This window comes from Solanum dulcamara, chromosome 12, assembly GCF_947179165.1.
Source record: "Solanum dulcamara chromosome 12, daSolDulc1.2, whole genome shotgun sequence".
Taxonomy (NCBI): domain Eukaryota; kingdom Viridiplantae; phylum Streptophyta; class Magnoliopsida; order Solanales; family Solanaceae; genus Solanum; species Solanum dulcamara.
Genome location: NC_077248.1, coordinates 60,459,036 through 60,466,439, shown reverse-complemented (window position 1 = coordinate 60,466,439; position 7,404 = coordinate 60,459,036).

Sequence of the window (7,404 nt, the reverse complement as noted above, 5' to 3'; positions counted from 1 at the left end):
GGATTCAAACCTACAAAGAAGTGCAAAAAGTGTAGTATGAGTACGAAAATCAACACGTACCCACTAAATCTTATTTTAGATAGTTATTAATTTTCACTTATAACTTCGTATGTCAAGAGTTTATGTTAGTTAAATATAGTGATAATACACTTAGTTGTAAATAAAAATTAAGAAAAAACCTAAACTAGTTAAAATGATTTTCAAAAATTAATTTAGTTCTTCATCTATACTGCTTAGTAATTTAATTATGAGTTGACCAAATAAAATAATTTAAAGATAGTTCAAGACTTATAATACTATCCTCATTTTCGACACTATATAGCATTAAATATCTTCAATTATTTCTACTCTTAATGTTTATAACATATTATAAATATTTCAAAAACGATGGATGAAATAATCTGCAAAAAAATTCTAATAATGCAATCTTATTCAGTTTAGAAAAAGATACAAACAACAACATACCATTGTCATTTCACAGGTCTGAAGAGGTTAGTGTATACGCCGACCTTATTTTTACCTCACAATGATAGAGATGTTGTTTTCAATAGATTCTCGACTTAAATAACAACATACCAGTGATAACTCTAAAACCGTATTTTGGATAATTTCTTTCCAATTTGACTAATTTACCTCTTTCCATGGAAAGGTGTTGGTGAAATTACAAGATAATAAATTACAATTGAAAGATAAAATGAAAGAAATAAATTCTCTTCTTGGCTGAGGTGCGGATATCTCCCTCTCTTTAAGGAGATTCAAGCCCACTGCAACAAATCTTTTCAGCGGTCCAGCAGTAGTCCTCTTGAATTGTCCCCTCCAGGATACAACAGCCTTATCACAAAATGTAACTCAACAAACTCTGGACAAGAGTTGAGTTTAAAGCTCCACACAAAAAACACCTCCCTTCAACTAATAAGAACTCTCTTTTTAGACAAACTTAATTCTCTCAATTTTTTCTTCTCTTATCTTTTATTTCAAAACAAAGAAGACCTCTCTATTTATAAGAGAGAAAATCATACAAAGATGAAAAAATAATGGAATGCCATCATTATCATCATTTAGTGCACCATTATGATTTAGTGCACCACTTATTAGTGATAATTATGTTAAAAATACATAATGGAATGATTTAGTCTTGCACTAACTAAAGATGATAATGAAAGACATTTTATGCACTAATGAAAAATAGAATAAAGATGACATTAAATGGCATCAATGGACAATTGCTAAAATTGCAATTTAATAAAATGTTAAAATGCCCACACTAACAAAAGGTGTTGAAGGAATATGCAAGTTTTGATGTATTCTCAAAAATGGTTTTGGACGACGGATTGAGCCTGTTTGTGTTTACAGTATATCGATATGTGGTGACAAAAATGAATATACCACTACATTTGATGAGTTATATAATTTATGTGCATAAATTATATGTTAGCGCATAAATTATATACCTCAAACGCAATGGTATATTCATATTTCTCACCACAATCGATTTATTATAAACACAAACAGGCTTAATCCGTCGTCTAGGGCCATTTTTAGAATATATCAAAATTGCGAGAACAAATTGTAGAAATATTATTGGAATGAAGGATTTAGCGCAGACCGATTATTTATACATTATCTTCGTAACAAAAAGAATATTGTTGCAATGAAGGATTATTAGGAAGGATGGAATATTTATAACCAAATAAAATAAAATAACATCGTTTTCTAATGAGAATGACAAAAGAAAAGTTCAAATGGAAGGCTTCCAACTTTAAATATGCCTATTCCTTCGATCTCAGATCTTTACGTTTCATAGTTGAATTCCATGTAAAAAATACTTTAAAATAATAAATCAAAAATGTTATTCCATAATAAACCCAAATTTATAACATAACAAAAATATGTAAAAATGTGGAGAAAGATACCGACCACTTCTATTGAAGTTTAAGTAACAACGATGAATGCATGGTCACTGATTAAATATTCTAGTTGTGGTTATTTTTAAAAAATAAATTGGAACAAGAAAGTTTTAATATCAATTTTTTTTTGCTTGGGGGGGGGGGGTATATCTATCCTTGGGGTGGGGTGAAAGATTATTTGTTAGACATGTTGAGTGTAATTGTGTATATTCAAACATATGACATACATTTATCAATTTGATATAAACATTCTGATTGTATCTTGATTGTATCTTGTCCGATAATGCGTCTATCAAATCAGGAATCTTCTTAATATGTATAAAATAACTCATCGTATCATTATAGTACATCAAATATAATGCTTATTTGTCAATGATTTAAGTATGTAATTACTTTTTCTCCCAACCCCCTCCCCTCTAAAAAAAAGAAGAAAAAGATAGGGTGGGGGTTGGGTGTTGGGTTGAGATTAGGGGTGTACACCGGTCAGTTCAGTTTGATTTTATGCATTATCGATTCGATTTATCGATTTACGATTTTTAAATATGTTAAACCAATAACCAAACCATTAAGTATTTCTTATCGATTTTCGGTTTATTGGTTAATGGTTTTTAACGGTTTGATTTTCGATTAACCTATAAGAAAATATTCATAAAACAAATATATGACTTCTCCAACAATTTGGCGCGATAGAACAATAATGTAATTTTACATAATGCTCAAAAAATAGAAACAATAGTAACTAACATAAAAAGAACTATACAAGTGCAACACAAATAAAAGAACTAGGACAATAATGTGAATTAAAAGCTAAAGGGAAATGTAATAATCAATAAGATACTAATATTAATATTTAATATTTATGTGGAGATAAGGTTGTAAATTACTACAGCTTTCAGACTCCTCCGGTAGAGCCAACAACCATTCAGTGGATTGTCTTGTGTTGCTAAGTTTCAAGACGTTTACTGAATCCTTCACGATGTTTTGGTGGCAGGTACTAGTACATCAAAGTCTTAGAAAGCTGTTGGATGTTGAGCAGAAGTGGGGTTAAAGCAGTCAATAACGCATCCCCCTTTACTTAGTAGGGCTTGAAAGGTTGGACAGTTTGTTTTCCTTTCCTTTTCTGTCTAGTATTTTCCATTCAAGCAGAAATAGGAAAAGCCGCAAGCACCACTAGGTCCGATCGTCGGTTGAACGTTAGTAGGATTCGATATTCACTCCTTACTCAAATAGGAAGGTGGCAGTCTCAATCTAGCGGCGTGGTCCAAAACAAGACTTTCCTTTGCGGATGCATGGGCTTTTTGTTTTGGTTACAAGAAGTGCTTCTTTGCTCGCTTGCAGCGCCTCGACTCGAGTTTCCGTTGTAGGATTGAGTGAGGTGACAAGAGCTGAAGCCAAGGTTTCTTGCTATGCTCCATAGATGTTTGTACGATTCTTGTGGATTTTGGGTGTGTGAATTTAGCCTCTCGTTAGGTCTTTACTGATTTACCCAATAACCCAATATTAAAAATTAAAACTAAACTAATAACCTGATAATTTTTTTTATAAAATTATTAAAAAACTATTAATCCAATAATAATAAATTAATAAAAAAAATTCAATTCAATTTATTGATCAATTTGATTTTTGTGCGCCACTAGATGAGATGCTGCAGAATGTTTCCATATTCGTTTTACATAATTGAATTTTCCTTTTGATATTGACAGCAATATTTCATCAATACATCTCCACCAAGTCTTCAAATGCACTTGGAATAATTTTATAATATTTTAACGGTTGAGAATTGACTGATGGTGACAGGTGGATCACCACTTCACCACATGTACATATCTTATTTATTACAACCTCAAATTTAATATTTATAAATATTAAACTTCACTGATCAGTATTTGTAAATATCTATTTTACTATTTATGTTATCAGATAATGAATCTCAATATGTACTCTGATAATTATTTCAAATGAAACAAAAAATAATTCACTTATTAATTTCAAATTATTTTTTTACGACCCTTAACTTTAACTATCTTTGTAAATTTAACATCAAATACTTCTTTTATTTTTCAATTAATGTGTCCTTTTTTTAACGTAATTTGTATCCAAAAAGTAATTTTAATATTTAAAAATGTAATAATTATCTTTAAAATCTTTTCGTACGTCCGATAGTGCCTTTGATCATAGAATTGATACTATCTTTAATTAGCCGACTTTCTTTATTAGCAAATTTTGATAGTTACAAATGTTGGCTAATGGAATCTGACTATTGAATGGATTTAAATAGCCATCATAAAGGGGAATTTATTGGTAATCATATTAGTAACAAATAGGTTATTTTTGTTATAAAATTTATTAAATTAGTCGATTGTCCATATTCTTATACTACCCCGTTTCATTTTAGTTGTCATGATAAGGTATTTATCACGATCCAAAAGTCAGAGTCATGATGGCACAGATCCCAAACTTCATCCCGATGTGTAAGCCAAAAATTAAAACCATATGAGACTCCCAAAGGGAAGTCAGGCCACGAATGAACACAAATAAAGGACAACGAAAATATCCCAAAATCTGTTGTCATAAGTTTAAGAGCATCTAAATACAAATTCGAGTCTGAATACCCCGTATAAGTCTTCGAATATAGAAAAGAATATAAATAAAAGATGGACTAGCGGCGATCTGGATCTCAAGATCTCACTACTGATTTGAATATTAAATATCCGCAAGAGGAGGAGATCAGCTACCGTGCGGAATATCCTGACTAAGATCTGCATCAAAAGGGACATATAAGTAGGGATGAATACAATCCACATGTACTCAGTAGGTTTAACCGACTGAGTATAAGGAATTAATGAGAAACTATAAAATAAATTAAGTAACGCTTCCACCTCCACGCAGAAAAATTCAACTCCGGCTACGCTGCCGCCAATTTATATAGAACGACGCGAAATAGGGTAAACATATAAATATAGTTCAAAATCACAATTAAACAGATAGAGCAAATAATCACAGGTAACAATGCAATGCAATGCATTATAATGATGCAATTATATGATGGTACGGTGTGATCAAGGCTGTCGCACAACCTGTCGTATACACATATCAAGCTATGCTACCAAGCAGGACCTATGGGGGTCTCGCAGATCATATACCTTGTCACAATCTCAATGTATCAACTACCTCGCCACCCAGCTCGTGGCCAAGGACTCATGATACTAATACCTACTTGTGGTCAAGGATACAAAAGATGTCACATTTTCTTTCTCAAAAGGTTTTCCACAATTCTCCACTTCCCAATGATCAATAAAAAAATAAATGAGGATGAATGCAATCACAATGTGTAACGCATGGAGGTAATATTCAACTCAACATGTAGTACAAGGTTCAAAGTTATTAAAACTTAACCTAAGCATGATATTCACCCTCAATAGACAATAATGGGAAGAAAGTACATCGATTTAAGTATCTACCCCTTTCTCGACAATGTCTCAATACTCAGGCATGCTCAAAATCTTCAACTCAACCCCTCAGACGGGCATTACAAGTCAAATAACCTATTCACATCTCTACTCAGTCAAGTCATAGATTACGCAGTCTCAATCACATATAAAATATCACATAAGGCCCTCACAAGGGCTACATAACAAATATAAGCTCCCAAACGAGCATCACAATATAAATTATTAGTCCCAAACTACTCTACGACCCCTTCCCAAAGTCTACACCATAGAATTTGACTAATCACCCTAACTCATTCCCAAGAAGGATAGCCAAACCTACCTTCGAAACCGCGCTTGAACGCTCCATCGGACGATCAACCTTTTAATTCAATGCCCGAAAAGATAATCCACTATCAAAAATGAAACATACGAGTCATAAGGAGTTCAATGACACCCATATTGATAGATTTCAGAACTGGAAAAAAATAGTCCAAAAATTGATCATTTTCAAAAAAGGGTCAAATTTGGAATTTTATTTTAAAATCAGCTTCCACACGAAAATTAGAGTTCGCACGTGAAAAAACCCATAAAAACGGAGTAAGATTTGAGGTAGAAATCACCATTTCAAGTTTTATGAAAAACCTCCAAAGTTTGAGTTCAAAACCATGAATTTCAAGGTGAAATCACAAGTTAATGGAGGAAATCGAAGGATTTAGGTTATAAATACTTACCCAAATGAAATTCTCCAAAAGTCCACTTCACAAATCTCCCCTCCAAGCTCTTGAAAATCAAATATGGAAAAAAAGACCCAAATCCCATTTTTGGACTTCTCAAGTGTCGCTAAAGCGGAGGTTCGCTTTTGCGAACCCTGCTTAAGTGAGCCCCTTTGCTTAAGCAATGGGTCTGGCTAAAGCGAACCCGCTGAAGCAGACCCCTTCACAAGAAACACAGAAACAACTCAAAACCATATTTTCAAATCTCCGATCAGACCCTCGAGATTTGTTCGGAATTTCATTCACACAGACTATATATGCACTCCTACTAAATTCGATGTTCCGGACTTAATGGAACCATTATAATTAAATTCGAGGTATTCTTAACCCAAAATCTGATAAATCATAACTTAACTAGTTTCAACACTTGAAATACCCAAAAATACCCTCAGAACCTCTAAAAATTACAACAAAATCATTTCTAGCATTATAATCACCCCCTGAAACTATTGGAATCATCAAAAATCCAATCAGAGTATCTGAACTCGATTCGTTGACCAAAGTCAAACTTAATTTATTTAAAACTAACTTTTCAGCTTGAAACCTCAAATTTACATATCAACCCCAAATTTGATTCCGACGACTCTTCCAGACCAATTTCCATGTTTTGGAACTGATGAAATTGACGAAATCCCATTTTGAGATTCGTAGCTCCGATTGGTCTTTAAAATCACCTTTTCACCTCTCAATTCACTAACTATTAAGACTCTAACACATTCAACCACACAAACTGAACCAATAAAACTCGTGGGCACTAATGATAGGGTAAAATAGTAACTTCACACAAATTTTTCAAAAATGACCCTCAAGTTCATTACAACATCCACCACTAAAAAGGATGTTCGTCCTCGAACATAAAATAAATGAAAGTACCTTGAGTCTCAAAAAAGTGAGGGTGTCGGGCCGACATATCAGACTCTAAATCCCAAGTCGCATCCTCAACAAGCCGATGCCGCCACTGCACCTTGACCGAAGTGATCTCCTTGGTCCTCAGCCTACGAATATGCCTGTCTAAGATAGCTTTGGCTTCTCCTCATAAGTCAAATTCGGACCCAACTCCACCACATCATAAAAAATCACATGGGACTCATCCGGTATATACTTGCGAAGCATGGAGACATGAAACACCAAATGGATAGCTAATAGTCTAGGGCGTAAGGCCAACTCATAGGCCACTCCACCCACTCTCCTCAGAATCTCGAATGGGCCAACAAACCTTAAGATTGGCTTGCCCTTCTTCCCGAACCATATCACCCCTTCATGGGCGATATTTAAAGTCACACACAATCACCT